Source organism: Heptranchias perlo, chromosome 28 (genome assembly GCF_035084215.1).
Source record: "Heptranchias perlo isolate sHepPer1 chromosome 28, sHepPer1.hap1, whole genome shotgun sequence".
NCBI classification, from domain to species: Eukaryota; Metazoa; Chordata; class Chondrichthyes; order Hexanchiformes; family Hexanchidae; genus Heptranchias; species Heptranchias perlo.
Genome location: NC_090352.1, coordinates 3,150,633 through 3,175,469, shown reverse-complemented (window position 1 = coordinate 3,175,469; position 24,837 = coordinate 3,150,633). Strand labels below are relative to the sequence as shown.

At 46.1% G+C, this 24,837-nt stretch overlaps 1 protein-coding gene across 5 annotated transcripts in view; it reads right to left on the bottom strand.

Moving 5' to 3' along the window:
* The window catches only part of camkk1a (calcium/calmodulin-dependent protein kinase kinase 1, alpha a), a 242,381-nt gene that overhangs the window by 151,565 nt on the left and 65,979 nt on the right, over positions 1 to 24,837 (bottom strand). For 4 of the 5 annotated variants that reach the window (XM_068007926.1, XM_068007925.1, XM_068007923.1 and 1 more), the window contains exon 2: positions 21,708 to 21,780. The gene's annotated coding sequence lies outside the window, so the exon portion shown is untranslated. Of the gene's footprint in view, positions 1 to 21,707; positions 21,781 to 22,239; positions 22,358 to 24,837 lie in introns of all 5 variants that reach the window. The other variant, XM_068007927.1, reaches the window with a different exon arrangement.

The following is a 24,837-nucleotide window of genomic DNA, read 5'->3' as shown; positions in this document are numbered from 1 at the left end:
CTGAGTCGGCTCCTTTAACCAGAATCTGAGTCGGCTCCTTTCACCAGAGCCTGAGTCGGCTGCTTTAACCAGAATCTGAGTCGGCTCCTTTAACCGGAGCCTGAGTCTAAGTCGGCTCCTTTAACCAGAGCCTGCATCTAAATCGGTTCCTTTAACCAGAGCCTGAGTCTAAGTCGGCTCCTTTAACCAGAGTCTGAGTCTAAATCGGCTCCTTTAACCAGAGCCTGTGTCTAAATCGGCTCCTTTAACCAGAGCCTGTGTCTAAATCGGCTCCTTTAACCAGAGCCTGTGTCTAAATCGGCTCCTTTAACCAGAGCCTGAGTCTAAATCGGCTCCTTTAACCAGAGCCTGAGTCGACTCCCAGTCTAAGCTTCCTCATTGCAGCGACAGCTGTGTAATCACTGAAGCGGGGCTGTATCACTGTTAACATCTTACTAAAATAAACGGAACGTCAACTTCCTGCTACGTTACCATGCCAACCAGACATTAAGATATTAACTTTGAAAAATAATGGCACCGAGCCTTATTCAGCTTCCTCTGCTACCTATCAAAAGCAATGGAACAAATCTGTCGCCTACAATATTAAATAACAGCTTTTAAGAGTATTGATGTTTCCCACACAATTAAAGCAGCTTTAGTGAAGGTCCAACACTCTGTGACGCAGCATATGGAGGCTGCAACTACTTTTTCTTTCAGATATTATAAGAGCAGGATATAAGGCAGAGAAATATTTGCGTTTTGTATTCGAATCCCACCTTGCTTGTGCACCAATCTGTCCATAGAATTCTAGCACTTTTTTATTCATTCTCGGATGTGGGCATCACTGGCAAGCCTGGCATTTATTGCCCATCCCTAATTGCCCTTGAGAAGGTGGTGGTGAGCCGCCTTCTTGAACCGCTGCAGTCCGTGTGGTGACGGTTCTCCCACAGTGCTGTTAGGAAGGGAGTTCCAGGATTTTGACCCAGCGACGATGAAGGAACGGCCAATATATGTCCAAGTCGGGATGGTGTGTGACTTGGAGGGAAACTTGGAGGTGATAGTGTTGCCATGCACCTGCTGCCCTTGTCTTTCTAGGTGGTGGAGGTCATAAGAACATAAGAAATAGGAGCAGCAGTAGGCCATACGGCCCCTCAAACCTGCTCCGCCGTTCAATAAGATAATGGCTGATCATTGACCTCAACTCCACTTTCCCACCCGATCCCCATATCCCTTGATTCCCCTAGAGTCCAAAAATGAATCGATCTCAGCCTTGAACATATTCAACGACTCAACAACCACAGCCCTCTGGGGTAGAGAATTTGGAAGGCGCTATTGAAGGAGCCTTGGCGAGTTGCTGCAGTGCATCCTGTAGATGGTACACACTGCAGCCAAAGTGGTGGAGGGAGTGGATGTTTAAGGTGGTGGATGGGGTGCCGATCAAGCGGGCTGCTTTGTCCTGGATGGTGTCGAGCTTCTTGAGTGTTGTTGGAGTTGCACTCATCCAGGAAAGTGGAGAGTATTCACACACCTGACTTGTGCCTTGTAGATGGTGGAAAGGCTTTGGGGAGTCAGGAGGTGAGTCACTCGCCGCAGAATACCCAGCCTCTGACCTGCTCTTGTAGCCGAGGCGTTTATGTGGCCAGTTGAGTTTCTGTAAATTAACTTCAGATTCAATGAGGGCAGCTTTCATCTCATTACTGCCCCATTTTCTAGTCTGAATGGGGTGTGAATATACTGCTTGCTTGTCCTCCAAGGTCCGGCCAATGGGGGTAGTGACCACAATATCGTAAGGATTCAGATCCAATTAGGAAAGGAACATGTCAGGATAGAAACTAGAAGACCAGATTAGATCGGGGCAGATTTGAGAAAGATGAGGAGCGAGCTAGCTGAGGGAAGGTGGAAGGAGAAATTGGCACACAGGACTGTAGAGTAACGGTGGGATATTTCTAAAAACGAGGTTGGAAAGGTATAGAATAAGTATATTCCACTAAAACAGAAGGACACTACTAGTAGTTTTAGGATGTGATTGATAAATAAAGAGGTTAGAAACCAAATAAAATTGAAAAAGAGGGTTTATGAGAGCAAAAAGAATAATAATGAAAAATCTAAAGGAGAACATGAGAAAATAAGGGAAGAGGTTAAGAACGGGATAAGGAAAGCGAAGAGGGAGTATGAGGAAAAAACGTCAAAAAACATCAACGGTGAAGTATTTTACAAATATATCAGTAAAAAGAGAATTGTTAAAAGTGAGGTGGGAGCCCAGAGAGGAGAGGATTGTCAAATAATGATGATCAAAAAATGGCAGAGGTAGTTAATAAGTACTTCACATTACTGAAGAGAAGGTGAAACCTGAAGTGGTTGACAGTGAGATGAGCGATATTTTGATGGATGCAAGAAAATGTTTAGGTAAGTTAAGTTCAGGGAAGACAAGGCACCAGGACTTGACGGGATACATCCTAGGATCCTGGCGGAGTTGAGGGAGGAAATTGCCGAGGCCCTAGAAATTATAGCCCCAATATTAACCTGGGACTAGGGGCGAGCGTCAGGCTTACCACAGCTCACCAACATTAAGTCCCGGTCCTGATTTAAATATACCAGGCCCGACTCCTGCCCGAACATGGACAATGACATCAGGCAGCTGTCAGGGGAGTGTGGCAGGAGGCCAGAGGTCAGGGACCAGAGGGACCGGTCCCCAGCAGTCAGCTAAGTGATGGTGGTGGAGGGGGAGAGTGGGCAATCACGGTCGGGGGAAGAGAAGCCCAGGGCCACAGATCTCCTTGTGGGGCCTGGAGGCGCACTCCACCTCCTGCTGGCCCACAAGGAAAGGTTGAACAAATAAATGTAACTTACCTTCTTGGCCCTCTTCTGGGCCCACTGCTCCTTGGCGCCCGGGGCCCGGGGCCCCTGGTGAGGCTATCGAGGGTTAAAATAATGTCAGGGTCTGAAAGACATCATCAGACCGCGACATTTGAATTTCAGTGAGGCACTCGCCTTCCTGGTGCAAGGTCCTCACTGGCCGGCCAGAATGTGCCTGTTAAAATGGGCGTGGGACACAATGCCAGCAATAGATCGGGTAAGCAGGTCGATGCATTTTAACCCTTGCACGCCCTGTTCTCATCAAAAGTGTTAAAATCGGGGCTTATATTTCAGGGCTCTACTGGATGTGTGCCAGAGGACTGGAGAGTGGCCAATGTAATATTAATTTTTCAAAAGAGAGATAGAGCTAAGCCAGGTAATTACGGGCCAGTTAGTTTAATATATGTGGTAGGGAAAATTTAAGTCCATAATTAAGGATGAAATTATTGTACCTCGTATCTAGATAAAGAGAAAATAGTTAGAAATAGCCAGCAGGGATTTCAAAAGGGGTGATCATGCTTGGCTAGCCTCATTATAAATTATGAGGATGGGTTGAATAAATGTGACTTGTATTCCCTTGAGTGTAGAAGGTTAAAGGGTGATCTAATCGAGATGATTAAAATTATAAAAGGATTCGATGAGATAGATACAGAGAAACTATTTCCTCTGGTGGGGGAATCCAGACAGGAGGGCACAACCTTAAAATTAGAGCTGAACCATTTGGGGGTGAAATAAGGAAGCATTTTTTCACACAAAGGGCAGTGGAAATCTGGAACTCTCTCCCCAAAAGGCTGTGGATGCTGGGGGTCAATTGAAATTTCCAAGACTGAGATCGATAGCTTTTTGTTGGGTAAGGGTATCAAGGGATATGAAACAAAGGCGGGTAAATGGGTTTGAGGTATAGATCAATCATGATCTAACTGAATGGTGGAACGAGCTCGAGGGGCTGAATGCCCTACACCTGTTCCTATGTTCGATAGAACTCTTTGAGGAGGTAACGGATGATGGATGGGGAAATGCAGTGGATGTAGTGTACATATACCGTGGGAAAGCCTCTGACATAGCACCGCGCAGGAGAGATTACAAGAGAAGATTAAGGTGTATGGAATTAGGGGAAGTTAGTAAACTGGATTAAAAATTGGTTGGAAGGGAGAAAACAGAGTAGGGCAGTTTTTTCAGAGTGGTTGGGAGTGAGTAGTGACCCCACACAAAGTTCAGGTCTGGGGCCACTTCTGTTCACTGTGTACATCAATAATTTGGATATAGGCCCAGAGGGAGTGTGTTGAAATTCGCAGATGATACCGAAATAGGAGGTATAGTTCATTCTTTAAAAGACCAAAGGAAACTGCAAAGGGATACTGATGGGAAGGGGGAATGGGCTATAAAGTGGCAGATGGAATTCAATATCAGTAAGTGTGAGGTGATGCATTTTCATTAAAAAAAGTAATAGCAGTAATGATACTCTGAATGGAAGTAGGCTGGGTGCTGTGGAAGAGCAGGGGGATTTGGGATACAGGTTCACAGCACATTAAAGGCAGCTCCTCAGGTTGATAAGGCTGTAAAAAAAAAGCCAATAGAATTCTAGGTTTTATCTCAAGAGGTAAAGAATGTAAAAGCCAAGAATTAATGATGAGCTGATATAAAACCTTAAGACCTCAGTTAGAGTACCATGCGCAGTATTGGGCTCCACACTATAGCAAGAATAATGAGGCTTTAGAGAGGGTACAACACAGATTCACTAGGATGCTGCCCGGTGTGAGGAAATATAAATACAAAGAAAGGCTTGAAAAATTGTGCCTTTTCAATAGAACAACGCAGATTATGGAGCGATATTATAGAAGTGTTTAAAATTATAAAAGGATGTGATAGGGTAGATAGAAGCAAACTGTTTCCAGTATTCGAGGGGTCCAGAACCAGGGGCCATGGATAAAAGATTAAATGTAAGAGATTTAGAGCAGAAGGCAGGAGAAACAACTTCATACAGAGAGCTGAGAGTAAGTGGAACTCACTTCCAGGGTTAGTGGTTGAGGCAGAGACTATGTCAGTATTCAGGATTAGATTGGATATGGGACTGAAGGAAAAGGGGTTGATGGGATTTGGGAACAGGGTGGGTAAATGTGATTAGGACTATTTGTTCGTGTGGAGGGTAATCATGGACTGGTCGGGCCGAATGGCCTGTTTCCATATTGCATTCCTATGTAATCAGTTTTGGAGAGGGCCTTGATTTAGGCGGCCAGCGCTCTTGCCCGATACAGGTGGGAGCCTCATTAGCGTTTAGGACCCCGATGCAATCTTGGTCTGCCGTTGGGGTGGAGCACAAGCTGCCCAGTGGAACTGAGTGCAGAGCGACCAAATTAATGGTCCTTAAATGGACTGCTGCAGGCCACTCCAGAGACGTTTACTAAAATCTTTCTACGTGATTTCTGTGGGGCCAGGAGGAGCATGAACCAGGAATCCAACACGGACACCCCTCCTGGCCATCTCCCCATTCACTGCCCGATTCTCCACGGCCCTCACCCCGGGGATTGGCTCCTCCCCTTAAAAAGAAACTTCTGGATCGGCTCTGCGGAGGAGCTTCTGGGTTTCCCATCCCCCGCCCCCGATCGGCGAGCTGTCTGTCAGCACATGTTCAACGCTGGCAGCTCGCCAATTCTATCCTACTGAGGCTTGACCAGTCAAATGGACCAGCCTCCAGCCAACGCCCAGACAACACCCAGCTGATGTACGGCAGGTACCAAAATCAACCCTAATGTCAAGTCAAGGCTGCAGAGGCCTGCAGTGTTGTATTCATCCATTAAAGGTGGAGCAGGTGTCAGCTGCGGCTCAGTGGGCAGCACTCTCGCCTCTGAGTCAAAAGGTCATGGGTTCAAGTCCCACTCCAGAAACTTCAGCACATAAACTATGCTAACACTCCGGTGCAGTAGTGAGGGAGTGCTGCACTGTCAGAGGTGCTATCTTCTGGATGAGATATTAAACTGAGGCCCTGTCTGCCCTCTCATGTGCATGTAAAAGATCCCATGGCACTATTTCGAAGAAGAGCAGGAGAGTTGTCCCCTGTGTCCTGGCCAATATTTATCCCTCAACCAACATCACTAAAAACAGATGATCTGGTCATTATCACATTGCTGTTTGTGGGATCTTGCTGTGTATAATTTGGCTGCCGTGTTTCCCACATTACAACAGTGACCACTTTTTATGGGCACTTCATTAAAGCACTTTGGGACGTCCTGAGGTTGTGAAAGGTGCTGTATAAACGGGAGTTCTTCCAGACTGTCTGCAAAAGCCATGGAGGCTCTTTTTCTCGTTGTAAATGTTTTCCCCTGCTCCTCTGAAGGGGCTGGCTCGTTCTGATCCACACTTTATCATGTGGTACGTCTGGACTGTTGAGTGTCCACGTGCTATTCCACTGCAAGGGGCACCACAGCAGGGTCCCACCCTGTCCACCCTCCCTTTATGAGCTGTTTCTGGTGCACCGTTTAACCAATTCGCACCAACTTCCTGCTGGAGCTATTTTAATTCAGTCGTTAACCTGTTCATTTTAAAACGCTTACTGATCTCCTTAAAACAGCAGTGCAGGGAGATTAAAAGCTCTGATATCCACACACATATCAGATAGTGAATTGGCCCAGCGAACCATCAGGGGCGGGGGAGAGGGTCAGGGCTCTGTCTGTTTCCTAAGATTACTGTCGAGGGCACTGGCCTCTTTAGAGACTCCTCATGCTGATAGGGAAATCCCTTTGGTTTTCATCCCAATGCACACACTGACAGACTTATCGAACGGGGATCGCAAGGCAACACAACACAGGGGTCATTAGAAAAACATCCATTCCTACAAATCTACGTCAAATAAACCTGGCAGCACATCTAGGCCTAAGTACAAGTCACCTGTGTTTACTTTTAAGCGTGCCCCCTCTCCGTTAAACTTAACGGCCAATTTATTTATTATTTAGACTGTGCAGACTCAGTATATAATTCCAGCCATCCCCAGTAAGCAAAGAGAGTAGTCCGTCAGATAGTTTAGTCATGATTCAACGTGTGGGACATGGGTTGGATTTGTCTGCAAGGACATTTGTCATCATGAAAGCCCCAGAGGTGAAGACGTGAGGCACACTGTCCCTGTCCAGTTCGACAGAGGTTCAGAATTCCCCAACCCCGATGTGGCCACTTTAAATCCTGGAGTGTAGGGTCGGAGATTATACGGTGATTTATAGGAATAACTGCTGTTTACTCTTCACACCAGCACATTGCTAATCCACTTACTGCCTAGGAAGAGGCCTATATCTAAGGCAAAGTCATGCAGGACACAGCATAGCACCACCACCATCGAGACACTCGTAGTTCAATGCAGCAAGACTCTCCCAAATTGATTAATTCTAATCCCACACTCCTCCTCGCTCCCCATACCCTTTACTATCCCACCCCGTCTAATCCCACTCTCCCCCTCGCTCCCCATACTCTTTAATATCCCACCCAGTCTAATCCCACATTCCTCCTCGCTCTCCATACCCTTTAATATCCCACCCAGTCTAATCCCACTCTCCTGCTCACTCCCCGTACCCTTTAATATCCCACCCTATCTAATCCCACTCTCCCCCCTCACTCCCCGTACCCTTTACTATCCCACCCAGTCTAATCCCACTCTCCCCCTCGCTCCCCGTACCCTTTAATATCCCACCCAGTCTAATCCCACTCTCCCCCTCGCTCCCCATACCCTTTAATATCCCACCCAGTCTAATCCCACTCTCCCCCTCGCTCCCCATACCCTTTAATATCCCACCCAGTCTAATCCCACTCTCCCCCTCGCTCCCCATACCCTTTAATATCCCACCCAGTCTAATCCCACTCTCCCCCTCACTCCCCATACCCTTTAATATCCCACCCAGTCTAATCCCACTCTCCCCCTCACTCCCCATACCCTTTAATATCCCACCCTTTCTAATCCCACTCTCCCCCTCACTCCCCATACCCTTTAATATCCCACCCAGTCTAATCCCACACTCCCTCTCATTCCCCACACCCTTCAATATCCCACCCAGTCTAATCCCAATCTCCCTCCTCGCTCCCCATACCCTTTAATATCCCACCCAGTCTAATCCCACTCTCCCCCTCACTCCCCATACCCTTTAATATCCCACCCAGTCTAATCCCACTCTCCCTCCTCGCTCCCCATACCCTTTAATATCCCACCCAGTCTAATCCCACTCTCCCCCTCACTCCCCATACCCTTTAATATCCCACCCAGTCTAATCCCACTCTCCCTCCTCGCTCCCCATACCCTTCAATATCCCACCCAGTCTAATCCCACTCTCCCTCCTCGCTCCCCATACCCTTCAATATCCCACCCAGTCTAATCCCACTCTCCCTCCTCGCTCCCCATACCCTTCAATATCCCACCCAGTCTAATCCCACTCTCCCCCTCACTCCCCATACCCTTCAATATCCCACCCAGTCTAATCCCACTCTCCCCCTCACTCCCCATACCCTTTAATATCCCACCCAGTCTAATCCCACTCTCCTGCTTGCTCACCATTAATATTCCTTTAGAACTATCTAATATCCTTTTGAAAGAATTTATAGATTCTACCTCAACAACAATTTGTGGTGGGGAATTCCAGATGATAACCCTCTTCTGTGAAATTTTTTTCTCTAACCTCCCCTTTAATTTGTGCCCTATCACGTCGCCGGGAAGTGGAAACAAACTCTCAAGATTGACCTTCACATAACCCTTCATAATCTTAAAGACCTCGATCAGGTCACCTCGTTAATCTGCTCAGCCCCAGTGAAAAGCCCTAACTTCTCAAGTCTCTCCTTATAACTATAACTCCTCACCTTGCAACATGCCAGTGAATCTTTGCTGCTCCCAGTCCATTGCTTTTCTACAAAACTGTACAAAATATTCCAACTGTGGTGTAACTAAAGTCTTGTATAAATTCAACATTACCTCCTTGTTTATATTCTACAACTCTAGATACAAATTCAAAGATTCTGTTTGTCTTTTCATGACCTGATCTTAGTTGTGTTGCCTCCTTTAATAACTTGTGTCTTCTCCACATGGCCCCTCTGCTCCTCCATTTAAAATCTTACAATTTAAAGTGTTTTTCCTTTCTTTACTCTTACTTTCAAAATGTATGGTATCCCATTTCTCTACGTTGAACTGCACCTGCTGCCTACCTGTGTCCTGCAGGCCTAGAAATTGGGCCACCACCATTTTTGCACAGAGGGACGTAGTTTTCTCCCCCCGCAGCTGAATGGTGAAGCCTGAGGCTCTCCCGATATTGGGCCTCAGGCCTCATTTCAATGTTGCCGGCGAAGCGTCCTCAGCCTGCCGGTGATGAGGACTCCAAGTTTGGGCCCCAGCTAATGTTGCAGCAGCCCTCAGGCAAGTGTTGTTGGGGATCGAGGGCTGGGTCAGGGAGCAGGTTGAGGTCGTGGGTCGAGGATCAGGGCCTGGGTCAGGGGTCAGGGCCTGGGTCAGGACCTGGATTGGGGCCTTGGTCGGGGATCGGGATGGAGTCGTGGGTCAGGGCCGGGATCAGGGCATGGGTCAGGGGTCGGGGCATGGGTCCGAGATCAGGGCCCGGGTCAGGGATCGGGTCATGGGTCCGAGATCAGGGCCCGGGTCAGGGATCGGGGCATGGGTCAGGGATCAGGGCATGGGTCCGAGATCAGGGCCTGGGGCAGGGATCAGGGCATGGGTCGGAGATCAGGGCCTGGGGCAGGGATCGGGGCATGGGTCGGAGATCAGGGCCTGGGGCAGGGATCAGGGCATGGGTCGGAGATCAGGGCCTGGGGCAGGGATCAGGGCATGGGTCGGAGATCAGGGCCTGGGGCAGGAATCAGGGCATGGGTCGGAGATCAGGGCCTGGGGCAGGGATCGGGCACTGTGTGGACCTATTCCTAGGCCGTAGTCTTTCATAATTTGCCACTCTCCTAGATTTGGGGTCATTAGCGAATACCAATATTATTTCTTCAATTCCTAAAGCCAGATTATTTATATAAACAAGAAATGGGACTGGCCCCAACACAAGTCCCTGAAGAACAGCACTAACCTCCTCTCTTAAGTCTGAGACACTTCCTTTTACCTCTACCTTTTACTTTCTGACCTCCAGCCGGATCCCATGGCACTATCTGCAGATGAGAAGGGGAGTTCTCCCGGTATCCTGGCCAACATTTTATCCCTCAACCCCCAATCCCCTTTTGAACAGGAGAGTCTCATTCTCTACTCTCCAATCCTCTGGCTCAATTCCTTTCCACAGAATTTTGGAATATTATAGTCAGAGCCTCTGCTAGTTTTTCCCTAGTGTCTCTCAATATCTTTGGATATGTGCCACCTGGTTCCAGTGATTTGTCCACTTTAATTTAGAGTAACTTCTTTAGTATAATCTCTCTCTGCGTTGTAACCCCCACTAACTGCTCCACACCCACCTCTGGTAGTTCTACAATCCCAATATCTATCTGGCGTAAAAGCTGAGCCATGGTGTGTACTTGGCATCTCTGCCATTCTCTCACTCTCCACTACAAGTTTGCCTCTTTCACCTCTTAGTGACCTTATCCTTACCTCGACTATCCTCTTACTACTAATGTACTTATAGAAAGCTGTTTTATTGCCCTTTCACATTTTTTGCTGATTTTCTCATACTCCCTGTTGCCCTTTCTAATCTCCCTTTCTGTAGCTTTCAGTTATTTTTTAATTCTATTCATTTGTGTATATTTGCAAACATTTTAACAATAAAAAGACACCTGCTTCTGGATGTGTTTGCCTTGTGAGTACACTGAGGGCCGCCTGCCCTGCTGTGATAGAATCTTACACAGAATTACATAGAATGTACAGCACATTCACTCCAACTGGTCTATGCCGGTGTTTATGCTCCACACGAGCCTCCTCCCTCCCTCCTTCATCTCACCCTATCAGCATATCCTTCTATTCCCTTCTCCCTCATGTGTTTATCTAGTTTCCCGTTAAATGCATTTATGCAATTCACCTCAACTACTCCTTGTGGTAGCGAGTTCCACATTCTAATCACTCTCTGGATAAAGAAGTTTCTCCTGAATTCCCTATTGGATTTATTAGTGACTATCTTATATTTATGGCCCCTAGTTTTGGCCTCCCCCACAAGTGAAAACATTTTCTCTGCATCTACTCTATCGAACCCTTTCATAATCTTAAAGACCTCTATCAGATCACCCCTCAGTCTTCTGTTTTCGAGAGAAAAGACCCCTAGCCTGTTCAGCCTTTCCTGAAAGGTATAACCTCTCAGTTCTGGAATCATCCTTGTCAATCATTTTTGCACCTTTCCTAGTTCATCTATATCCTTTTTATAATATGGAGACCAGCACTGTGCACAGTACTGTAAGTGTGGTCTAACCAAGGTTCTATACAAGTTTAACATAACTTCTCTGCTTTTCAATCTTATCCCTCTGGAAATGAACCCCAATGCTTGGTTTGCTTTTTTTTAATGGCCGTATTAATCTGTGTCACTATTTTTAGTGATTTGTGTATCTGACCCCTAGATCCTTTTGCTCCTCTACCCCATTTAGACTCTTACAGCACAGAAGGAGGCCATTTGGCCCATCGTGCCCGTGCCAGTTCGTTGAAAGAGCTATCCAATTAGTCCCACTCCCCTGCTCTTTCCCCATAGTCCTGAAAATTTTCCCTTTTCAAGTATTTATCCTATTCCCTTTTGAAAGTTATTATTGAATCTGCTTCCCCTGCTCTTTCAGACATTGCATTCCAGAATGCATGTTTTAAGTCCATGTACATGTTTAAATGAAGTTGCAGATTTTATAATACACAGCAATCTTTTGCAGTGCACTGAATATGGTCTTATATTTGAACCACATACAACATTAAACTTTCACAAAAGATAAAGTATTTAGCAAATAGCTGCCTGGTATGTTCATCATTTGAATAGATGACCCCTTTCTCCATCTCCCCCGCTGGAGTTTTAATTATTCAGTCAGTGCCTCTGCGATTCCTTCCCTGAGCCACTGTACCTTGTCAACATGAGGGACTTCAGTTACGTGGATAGACTGGAGAAGCTGGGATTGTTCTCCTTGGAACAGAGACAGTTGAGAGGAGATCTGATAGAGGTTTTCAAAATCATGAAGGGTCAAGACAGAGTAGATAGAGAGAAACTCTTCCCATTGGTGGAAGGGTCAAGAACCAGAGGACATAGATTTAAGGTGATTGGCAAAAGAACCAAAGGTGACATGAGGAAAAACTTTTTTATGCAGCGAGTGGTTATGATCTGGAGTGCACTGGTGGTGGAGGCAAATTCAATCGTGGCCTTCAAAAGGGAATTGGATAAGTACATGAAGGAAAAAAATTTGCAGGGCTACGAAGAAAGGGCGGGGGAGTGGGACTAACTGGACTGCTATTGCAGAGAGCCGGCGCAGGCATGATGGGCTGAATGGCCTCCTTCTGTGCTGTAACCTTTCTATGATTCTATGATAACAGTCCTTCCAAAACCCATCGCTTTAACCATGCCCTCAGTCCCCCCCCTGAATTCCCCACTTGTTCTACTCAGTCTCTGCCTCGCCCCCGTTCCTGGCGAGAGCTACATGGGTATCCATTATTAATCATTTAAAAGGGATGCCGATTACTTTATTCAGGAGACTTTGGGTGCGACTAGTTTAAATGTGCAGAACTGCGCAGCAAGTGGACACTGCAGGAAGCACGAGATTCATTACAGACCCACTGCCATTTTAATATTTCATCGTAGATTTAATATAAATTAAATACATGTAATAAATTTGCAGTGGCAGATGTAATGAGCGCTCAATGTGTTCCTCTGACTTTGTGTTATGAAGTGTCTTCAACTATCCTAATGGAGAACCACTGCCTTGATAAAGTGTCTGATGAACCATTCATTGTCTGTTTGCCTCAGACGAAGATTAGGGTTCAAACAGAAACTAGGAGGGGGAGAAATCCACAGCCCTACCCCACAGCAGCTCCGCTGGGAGTGAGCCAGAAGGGCCGGAGGTTAGGCCGCGACCCAGATATGTCGGGTCCTGGCCGTACGTCAGGGCCTTGGAAGGGGCAAAGTCTCCACCTGCATAGGAGAGGGTGGGATAGGGTTCCCAACTCTCCAGGATTATCCTGGAGTCTCCAGGAGTTAAAGATTAATCTCCAGGACACTGCTACGAGCAACTCAGGAGAAAAATATCATTGGGACATTAAAAAAAATTGTGATTTTTTTTCATTTTCTTTGAACATTAAAATATTGGAGACGGGATCAAAAGGCGCTTTGACCAACAGTCAAGTATCATCCAATCGAGTAATTAAGAGCCAGTTCGCTTTCCAATTGGCTGTGAGAAGGCGGGGCGCGGCGAGGATGGACATGTCGGGCGACCAATGGCGGGAGAGTGGGGGTAGGGCGGTTGGAGGCAGGAGGTCATGTGATGAAACCTCCAGGAATACATCCGACCAGAGTTGGCGACCACAAGGAGGGAGTGGTGGCAAGATAGAGACGCCTGGTGTCAATCACTGAGGGGCCCTGCCGGATAATCAGCAGGGGCACGCCTGATGAGACCAAGCCACAAAATGGCAGCAATGGGCCCCCACCTGGGGGCTCCAAGCCAGTCCTGTGGGCCTGAACCCTCCCCCAACCTCAAAGAAAAAGTAAGCAATTATTTTACTATTTAAATACAGACCCCTTACAAAGGGGGTCGTTGGGCTGAGGTAAGTATTTTCTTTGGGGGCAGGGGGCCAGTCACCAGCCATCGCTCCGCTGTGATTTTCCATCTCTTCAGCTGGCGGGCGCCCATGATGTGCTTCTAGTGCGGGCACCTGCCATTGCCATTCAAATTGGCGGGGTTAGAGGTCGAGGCCCGTGGTGGGCACATCCCCGCACTTAAGCCAAGACGGTGTTTCCTCCCGCCCCTGGACATTTTCGGCCCCTGGCTGTTCATCCCTTTCATTGGCATAGGGTTGCCAACTCTGGTTGGATGTATTCCTGGAGGTTTCATCACAGGACTTCCCGTCTCCAATATTTTTACAACTAATAAATTTAAATGTTCAAAGAAAATGGGAAAAGCGCACAATTTTTTTATTGCCCCTAAGATTTTTCTCCTGGGTTGCTCACAGCAGTGTCCAGGGAGATTACCCTTTAATTCCTGGAGACTCCAGGGCAATCCTGGAGGGTTGGCAACCCTACATTAGCAGCAGTGCTGGAATTGTGTCAAGTGTTTCAACGGAAGGCCGGCCACTCTACATCGTCTTCCTGTGAGACCCTTCCCCCCCACCCCACCCAGCCCCTGCAATTACACCAGAAATGCCTCTAAATAAGAAGCACTTCTCCCGTCAGTCAGAGCTGAGTCCTTAGGAGAGTGGGCCTGAGCCTGGCCTTCGGATAGGCTTGGCTCCGGAAGCCGCTGCTCCATCTGTGTGCAGTTCCCGTGTCTTGTCGCCGTGGCATTGGCTGCGCTGCGCTACGGCAAACTGATGATTGCGTGCTTCGTGATACAAACACATGGAACCGGCTCAACAAATTCCCATGGCCAATGGGGAAGGGCGAGAGTTGTAGTCCCGACAACAACAACAACAGCGCCTTTATTAACATAGTAAAACGTCCCAAGGCGCTTCACAGGAGCGCCATCAAACAAAATTTGACACCGAGCCATGTAGATATTAGGACAGATGACCAAAAGCTTGGAAAAAGTAGGTTTTAAGGAGTGTCTTAAAGGAGGAGAGAGAGGTAGAAAGGCAGAGGGGTTTGGGGAGGGAATTCCAGAGCTTAGGGCCTAGGCAACTGAAGGTACAGCCACCAATGGTGGAGCGATTAAAATCGGGGATGCGCAAGAGACCAGAATTGGAGGAGCGCAGAGATCTCGGAGGGTTGTAGGGCTGGAGGAGGTTACAGAGATAAGGAGGGGCGAGGCCATGGAGGTTGCAAAAGCAAGTTGGTATCTGATGTCGTCAGGTGGCCGGGAGGTTTATATGTCCGAACGCCGTTGACTGTGTGAGTTCTGTGCGTCAGCGTTTGCGGTGAGGCAAGACACGAAGAAAATCTCAACAAGGTTTGTTGGAACACAGGTCGACTTTCAACTTTTGGGCTCGATTTCAATTCCAGGCCTGGCAGGCACTGTTCCCTCTAAGCTGCGCCCGTGTGCGGCCGTGCAGCAGTTTGTTATGTGCCCCGCATGTCATCATTCGTCATCAAACCAGTGCTCTCTGGTGGAGATGCTGCTGAGGTGACGTCAGCTACCAATCACTTTGCAGTAAGGGCGGGAGTTAAAGTTAGGTTGGATGTTGTCCAGCGGATGTCGGCGTCTAGAGCAGGTCAGTGGTACAGCTGCTCAGGGAGCGGTCTCCACAAATAGATAGTGTAACAGTTTATATATATATTCATTGGGAAAATAGTGTAATAGTTGGGTGGGAGCGTTGTACTGCGGATATAGCGTCTAGTGCGGGTCAGTGGTACAGCTGCTCAGATAGTGGTCTCCACAAATAGTATACTGTCCGATGGATGGATGGATATTCATTGCACAAATAGTGTAAATGTATATATATAATATATTAAAGAAATAGTGTAACAGTTCATATATATATAGAAGAAATAGTATAAAAGTTTATATATATTATGTAAAAATATATACTTATTTGACAAAAAGTGTAGAAGTTTATATATATTAATATATATATTGGATAAATAGTGTAAACGTTTATATATATATATTCATTCATTAGACCAATAGTGTAAAAGTTTATACATATATACATTTCCATCCCTTCATGATAAAACCGATTTGAGTTTCCAATCAGAAAACTTCAGCACACGAGGATTCAGTAAAGATTCAATGAGGGGATGTGTTCAATTAAATGAAAGTTTTTCACCTCCAGTGCGAATTGTGGAGAACTGTTACTTCAGTCTAAAGACAAACAGATTTAAGGCATTGGTAGCAAATAACATTGGAGGGAGTCTACGATTAGGGCAATTAACAGTTTTTGTCACCATCCTATTTGACGTTAGCTTCTGAAGTAAACTACAAATGAACACTAATTACCCGGCATAGTGTAATAATCATTTATCAATTTCCATATTTAATATTTACAAATTAAGTAATTCTGACACAGATCATGTGTAATACTGTTATTAAAGATCCTTCTACAATTGTGCTAAAATATACTTTCCAATCACATTGGCACATTGTAATCAAAACAATGAAGTTGATTTAAATTGTTTTATACAACAGCTATCCAAAAGCCCTCAGTTAGCCCAAGGATTGTCTCTTTTTATCCTTGTCTGTTGTCTCTCTCAGTTCAGGTTCATGTCCAAACTGCTCCCTGCCTTATATAGAGGCAGCTAAAACTAATGAGACCTGCAAGATGTACAATTGGAATGCAATAATTTTTTAAACCCTGCTGAGGATTCAACGGGGGGGCGGAGGGAGGGAGGAAGCTTTAATTAAACTGTTCCCTATCCCCAAATTCACTGACTGATTTGACAGCTGTTTTGTATTTCTGACTCAATTTAAAAATTCTGATTCCTCACGATTTATTTCTGATTGAATCAGTGTCATTAAACTAATTCAGCTGATCCCATCAGATAATTTTTCATAAAATATAACGAGACAGGTCTGCTCAATCCTAGTGCAACTTAAGAAACCCATTTCATAAATTATATAAATTTGTCAGCCAATATAACATTAAATTGTTAAAATTAGCCATTATTTTGTACCTTTGTTCTGTTTGTTATTTACCCTGAGTGATGTTTTTGAAAAAGATCTTCTATCAAAGGTTGTGATTTATTTTACACTGGGGCACACAACCTTTATATCAGTGCACAAACCCAAATTCATTCCGCACATGGCCGAAAACAATTAGAGGGAACATTGCTGTCAGGTAGGATAAAGATTTCAGTTCTCTGGCAGCTCCACGGTCTCGTCCCTCCCTATCTCTGTAACCTCCTCCAGCCCTACAACCCTCTGAGATCTCTGCACTCCTCCAATTCTGGCCTCTAGCCCATCCCCGATTTTAATCGCTCCACCACTGGCGGCCGTTCCTTCAACTGCCTAGGCCCTAAGCTCTGGAATTCTCTCCCTAAACCTCTCCGCCTCTCTCTCCTCCTTTAAGACGCTCCTTAAAACCTACAACTTTGATCAAGCTTTTGGTCACCTGTCCTAATATCTCCTTATGCGATTCGGTGTCAAATTTTGTTTGATAACGCTCCTGTGAGGCGCCTTGGGATGTTTTACTACATTAAAGGCACTATATAAATGCAAGTTGTTGCTGTGGCTGTTAAACACTCGGACCCAAAATAGAAATGTGTCGGGTTAGTCTTCATCCACTTCCAAATCCACCACTCGAAGCTACTCTCACAGTCAACATGGATAGGCTAAAATAAAGACAATTAAAATTGACAGCAAATCACTCGAGCGGAACTACAATCGGCAGTGACTGTCCTACCCTCTACTGTGCTGAATACTGCTGATAGGCAAGGTGACGGCTAACAGTCTCCTTCACCCGCCATGCATGGCTGACCCTGCGGACGGATTAATCTGCTTTGACTTATCCTCCATGGCTTAATCCTCACTGTATTTATAATTGCTGAATGTACATATGTGGCACTATGTATCCTACACACAGAAGCCATTCGCCTCTACATAACTGAGGGAGCACTGCACACCCATCGATACACAGTGATACAGCCCGTCACAGTCAGGTATCTGTTGGCCTGATGACGCTGTCATTGATTGGAGACCCTGTCATTTCTGACGAGAGTGTTCTCTCCAGCACCTCAACAAATTCATTCCACGCCATTCCTCAATGGCTAGAAAATCTTCGGAGCCATTATAAGAGTTTATGATGTTCCTCTGATGACACCGGACAGCACTCACTGGGGTCCTTGTGTTTTGTGAGCCCCTCAATCGGATCAGTGCCGAAATCCCAGTAAACACTCCAAAACTCAAGTTCTAACTGAAATTCTCACAGAGCCATCATATGCCAGTTGAGGCTCCGTGGCAGCGCTCTCACGTCTGAGTTAGAAGGTAGTTGGTTCATGACCTACTCCACAAAATCCAGGCTGACACTCCAGCGCAGTACTGAAGATGTGCTGCACTGTCAGAGGTGCCGTCTTTCAGATGACACGTTAAATTGAGGCCCCATCTGCCCTCTCAGTTGGATGTAGAAGATCCCACAGCACTATTTGAAGAGCAGGGGAGTTCTCCCCGGTGTCCCGGCCAATACTATCCCTCAACCAACATCATTAAAACAGATTATCTGGTTGTGTAGCTCATTGCTGTTCTAGGACCTTGCTGTGGGCAAATTGGCTTCCGAGTTTCCCTACATTACAACAGTGACTACATTTCAGAACTACATATGGATGTGAAGCACTTTGGGTCATCTTGATATTAAAGGTTCTACTTAAGTGCTAGTTCTTTCTTTAATTTGATGGCCTGGGCTTGGTCAAGTCCTAGGCCCCTCTATAAGCCTGGGACTCAATTATTAAGCAATCCAGCCAGAGATATGAGCTGCTAGCAGCAAACCAGAAAGTCACTGACTATTAAAGAAGTTTGTTTCTTTGACATGGAGGTTTATTTTCAATGATATTTGAATTTTGAGGTATTGTTACAGGACGTAGAACCAGTTTTATGATGACATGACTAGACTGCACATATTGGACCTTGTTGCACCTGTTTTATGGGCGTAAAATGGGCACAACAGGGACTAATGTCCTGCACCCAAAGGACGCCTGAAAGCCATGCGACCCAATCTTGGGATGGGCAATTTTTCCGGCATCCCAGGTGTCTGCTAGGCCACTTACATATGTAAACGAGGAGCCTAAGGCCTGTTTTAGGACCCCTCGCCAATATTTGATGCGGCAGAGCAGGAGCCGAGCCTGCTCCACCCGGATTCTTAAGCTATCGTTGGGCAACTGCCACCAAAAGGTGAGTGGTTTCTTAAAAAAATACAAAAAAATTATTGCTGTGGAGTCAAGAGTAGCAGGAGTGTGTCCCTCGACTACATAATATCCCAATCGCCCCCCCCCATTGCAGCTCCATACGCCCCCTCCCTCCCCCACCCCCTCCTGGGACCTATTTTCTGTCCACTGGCAGATAAACAAGCGGTACAAAATTAATTTCTCCAAATTAATATTAATGGCACCCATGTCCCAATTTCAGGCCAGTCTTGGTCCTCCCAGTTCAGGCGCACGTTATGGCCTCATCGCCCCCTTCACCCCCCGAAACCGGCCGCTGTCTTCCCCATCTTGTTTGGGGGAGTACATCATAGGAAATGAACCACCTCTTGTAGCGCAGCAGGTGATGGTGGAATTTGATACCACCCGTTGTCTGGAAACAGCAGACTGATGCACCGATGGCTTTCCAGCTGAGAGACCAGCGGAGGTAACGTAGCCCCTTGAAAAGATCACGGGAATGTCCTGCACAGTGAACCTGCTCAAGCAGCTATCCACAGGGCAGGCTCTTCCATTGGAGCTATTTGGCCTATCATGTCCCCTGATAACTGTGGTGGGATTCTATTGACATTGAACTGATTCAATCCACTAATCTTCCAGGAAACATCCATCAGGATGGAAAGTGAATTGACAGCAATTGAATATCACCATGGGATAATTTTGTACGTCAATACCTCTCTTCATATAGCAGTTTACTTAGTGGTACACCCACAGCAGTATACAGGAGGAAGACTTTATTCATTCTCGAGATGTGGGCATCGCTGGCAAAGCCGGCATTTACTGCCCATCTCTACAGCAGAGTGGCTTGCGAGGCCACTACAGAGGGCAGTTAAGAGTCAGCCACGTTAGTGTGGGACTGGAGTCACATATAATCCCAGGCCGGGTAAGGACGGCAGGTTTCCTTCCCTAAAGAACATGAGTGAGCCAGTTGGGTTTCTACAAAAATACGACAGCTTCACGGTCACTTTTACTGATACCAGCTTTTTATGTCCAGATTTTTTAAAAACTGAATTCAAATTCTCAAACTCTCGTTCTCTGGATTACTAGTCTTTGCTAACGTTAGGAAGAACAGACTTTAAAAGTTCTCTTTCTTTCTCTCTCTCCCTATCTCTCTCCCTCTACCCATTTTCCCCTTTCTTCCCTCTTTTTGTGCACAGAAGGCTACAAGTAGTCCCCAGGGAGTGAGATCTCAGTCTGGCCTACAGACTCCTACGTTATCCAAACATACAAGTAAAGCAAATATGAAACATGCATAGTTTGGTTATGAAAACATAACAGGATGTAGCAAGAAGTGGCAGAATGCACAGATGGATAGTTTCGACAGGGAATAGGTGGTCCATTTTATTTTGCCTGGGCAATTCTGTTGGCATCTTTCATAAACACTGCTAAGTCCTACAAGAATGTTCCCTGCCTTCAGGTAGATGCCAAACATTTATTTTTATTCTGGCTCCCTTTCCTCCTAACTCTGCCTCATTCTTTCAATCATTCCTTTGATCGTGAACCTTCTCTTCCATCTTTTAGCTCCTCGGCTCTCCCCTCATCTTGGATTTACAACTTGGATGTTCCTCTCGCTACATCCCTGGGAAACACTCAGATCCCAGGCACAACTGGGAGGGAAAAGAGGTGACGACACAAGATGCCGGGTCTCCCCCCACTTTGCCATGGGATTTCCTGGGCACCCTGTGAGGGGGGGGGAGGGGTGCTTGTGCCGGGAACAGCCATGGGAATGTGGTGGGAGGGACCTAAGGGGGCCTCTCACTCTGACTGCCCTTAAGGTATGCCAGGAGGGTGCCCGTTTGGAGGGGCGCCTGAAGTAGTTGATGGTGGTCCCTTGTTCCTAGCCCACCTCAGATCAGAGCATCTGGGAGATGCACCCCGCAGACCAGGGAGGCCTCAAAGAACAAGCAAAACCTTTTTTTCTTCCAGGTTTACAATGGATCTTTGGTGCTGGAGATCCTCTGGACAGTAACGAGAAGGCCCCAAGGCCAATGGCCATTACTAAAGCCGCAGACCTCTCAGGCTTGCAACAGAAGCTGAATTTCCTCCCTCTCCCCCTTTCCTTCCCCTCCCCGATTCTGGGCGCATGCCCCTGAGGAAATTCAGGCCTATGCAAGTAACCTGAACCCCGAAATCCAGTGCGTGTTAGGCACGGCACACTTAGGGTCCACTACACCTGACCTGCGCCAACGTGGAGGAGGGGAGAGGAAAATTGGGACTTTGTTTCCTCTCCCACTTCCTTCACCTTCGATGATGTCCTCCACTGTCACCCTCAGTCCTTCAATTAGGTTTCTCACTGTTGCTGAACAAAATGGTTAAGAGGCTGCTCAGATAATCAGTACTCATTTGACTATATTTAAAGAGTGTCACTATCAATATCCCCTTGATCGAAATGAAACAGCTAGCAAGAATTATCATTAACTTTGAAGGATCACTCTCTTCATGAACAAGAAATTGAAAAACTTTGCTTGCAGACACTAGATAATAACGTCTGTCAGTTGTGAGGGATTTCATTTGTCATAGAATCATATAATCGTACAGCATAGAAGGAGGCCATTTGGCCCATCGTGCCTGTGCCGGCTCTTTGAAAGAGCTCTCCAATTAGTCCCAATCCCTGCTCTTTCTCTGTAGCTCTGCAAATTTTTCCTTTTCAAGTATTTATCTAATTTCCTTTTGAAAGTTACTGTTGAATCTGCTTCCCCCGCCCGTCCAGGCAGTGAGTTCCAGATCATAACAACTCGCTGCCTTTTTGCCAATTATTTTAAATCTGTGTCCTCTGGTTTTCTCCCTATCTACTCTTTCAAAACCCCTCATAATTTGTGACAGAAAAGATTCAGGCTCCACAGGGCCTTGTCCCTCCCCAAATAGGCCCTCGCTAACAGCCTCTTGTTCATCTCTGCCAAGAAATTACTGAGGCTGAGAGCAGGCACAGGCATTAACCCAGGGTCCCTCCGCACTTACCGTGATTGATGTGCTCAGCTCCTCCAGACTGTCACCCTCCCAGCCAGCTTTCTTCAAATATCATCGGTATTTGCTGTTAAAACAAAAAAATAAAGAAAAAGGATGTCAAAGTTGGTGGAACTCCTTAATAATCAATTCTTTAAAAGAGCTTCCTGAGCTGTTTATTGCAGGGCCCATGTTTGTGCAATTGTTCAAAGTCGAGGATACTCTGGAGGACAGAGGGGCAGATCAAACCTGCTGCTCTCCTAGCCTGTCCTCAGTCTGAAAGAATGACAGACGAATTAGGCCCCATTTTCACCCTCACACACTGATACAAATTCTTCTGCTATGGCTCTATCGCCACAGGCTTCGAATTAGTGATGATGTGGAGATGCCGGTGATGGACTGGGGTGGACAAATGTAAAGAATCTTACATTTAACTGGTGTTAATAACCTGGTGTTGTAAGATTCCTTACATTCGAATTAGTGGACAGAAAATGGTGTCATTGAAATTGGGAACATCTCCCACCCCTCCCTCTGGAACTATTCTCACCATTCACAGGCTTTGAAAACCCAAGCTTAGCGTCAGACAACCAACGATCTCGTCTCCTTTCTTGTCCTACTCTTTTGGATGCCGCTGATGTTTTACGCCATGGGCCTTGTCCCTTCAACTAGGCCCATCAACAGAAGGAAAGTCAGAAGTTACTACCAGAAAGCCGGCACGGAAGAAACATACAGTTTTATTCTTCTAAGTAAGCAAGGAAGCTGGTAACAGGGAATCACAACTGAGCAGCTCACAATCTTCCTTCAAGCTTTGAAACCACAGGTTTGGTATCCCCCAGCCTCCTGTGCCTGGATCATATTGTTGGGTTTGTCCATCTCACACTTTATACAGGGGCAAAGACCCAACTGCATTAGTCATTTTGTGAGGTGTCAGCTGTGGCTCAGTGGGTAGCACTCTCACCTTTGACTCAGAAGGTTACGGGTTCAAGTCCCACTTCAGAAATTTAAGCATAAAATCCAGGTTAACGCTCCAGTGCAGTACTGAGGGAGGAGCCATCTTTTGGATGCCCCCTCCAGTGGATGTAAAATATCTCGTGGCACTATTTCGAAGAGGAGCAGGGTTGGCCAATATTTATCCCTCAACCAACATCACTAAAACAGATTATCTGGTCACTATACCATTGCTGTTTGGCTGCCATGTTTCCTACATTACAACAGTGACTACATTTCAAAAGTACTTCATTGGCTGTAAAGTGCTTTGGGACGTCCTGAAGTTGTGAAAGGCGCTATATAAATGCAAGTTTTTTTCTTTTATCTGCGACTGGGAGGCAGAACCTTTAGCAGTTTTTTTTAATTCATTCATGGGATGTGGGCGTCGCTGGCAAGGCTGGCATTTATTGCCCAACCCTAATTGCCCTTGAGAAGGTGGTGGTGAGCAACCTCCTTGAACCGCTGCAGTTCATAGCAGATACAACTGAGGGCAGCTTAAGAACATGAACATACAAACATACAAATTAAGAGCAGGTATAGGCCATTCGGCCCCTCGAGCCTGCTCTGCCATTTGATAAGATCATGGCTGATCTGATTGTGACCTCAACCCTACTTTCCCATCTACCTACTATAACCTTTGACTCCCTTGTTAATCAGAAATCTATCTAAATCAGCCTTATAAATATTCAATGACCCTGCCTCCACCGCTCTCTGGGGAAGGGAGTTCCACAGACTCACGACCCTCAGAGAAAAAATTTCTCCTCATCTCCGTCTTAAATGGGAGACCCCTTATTTTTAAACTGTGGCCCCTAGTTCTAGTCTTTCCCACAAGGGGAAACATCCTCTCAGCATCTACCCCTTCTAGTCCCCTCAGGATCTTATCTCTTTCAATAAGATCACCTCTCATTCTTCTAAACTCCAGTGTATACAGGCCCAACTTGTCCAACCTTTCCTCATAAGATAAACCCCTCATCCCAGGAATCAGTTAAGGGAAATCAATCACATTGCTCTGGGTCTAGAATCACATATAGGCCAGACTGGGTAAGGTCAACAGGTTTCCTTCCCTAAAGGGCAGTAGTGAACCAAATGGGTTTTTATGACAATCTGTTGTTTCATGGTCACCATTGCTGATAATAACTTTTTATTCCAGATTTTTTAATTAATTAACTGAATTTAAATTCCCCAGCTGCATGTGGTGGGATTTGAACATAACACTATGCGACCGTACCCAATTGCACAAAGCTTGAGACTTGAGACTAAGTCTTGGTGTCTGGTCATTAAATATTAGATTGGCTTCTTCAGCTTGTTCTTCCTTCATTTTATTTTTGACATGTTGTCACATTATCTGCTCAAAGAGATTATTCGATGGAGCACAGAGCATTCCTGCCTTGAAGAGATTCCATCTTTTTTTTTAACCTACTTGTTTTAACAAACAAATTACATTTTCCTGAAGAAATTTTCGAGATACTTAAAAAATGGGTTTCTTTCAAAATAGAACTGTTGGGTCACTCAGAAGTATTCATCAATCTCTATAAAACCCAAGTCTATCGAAGGCTTGAACATTGGTCCCATATCATATCTAACTCCTAATTTTTTCTCTCTTTCGCTCCAGGACCGATACGAAAGATATCCTTTTGTTTGATAGGCCCCCATTCTCCACTCTAACACTCAGTTGCAACTGATGTGTCTTTTTCTATTCTATTGATGCCACTTTATCTATTGCTCCACTTAACTTTCTTGTGTTGTTTCCTAAGCTCGAAATACACTATCCCTCATGAACTGCCTGCTCCCTGTGTCCTTCTCACTTTGGTGAAAGGAAGAGTCTCAATATAGCATCTTCGATTCTAAGCCATTCTCTCTCAGGTTCTCAAAACTGTGGAGCTCCTCATCTCCCTCAGTCTCCCTTTTCTCCTACCATCTAAACTCAAATCTCCAATCATCTTACCTCGCCTTCTCTTCATCCTCACTGGTCTCCTCCATTAAGGGCCTCGAACCTTCACTTAGATGTCACAGCGGCACGGTCACTTTGGATACCATTCACTCCCCCTGAGCCTGAGAATGAATCCATCGTAGACTGACGGAAGAGGAGGGTAGGAAATCTTCACCGGGGATTTCCTCAAGGGGGGTTCTCCCCATTGGCGGCCGTTAATTCGGCAGA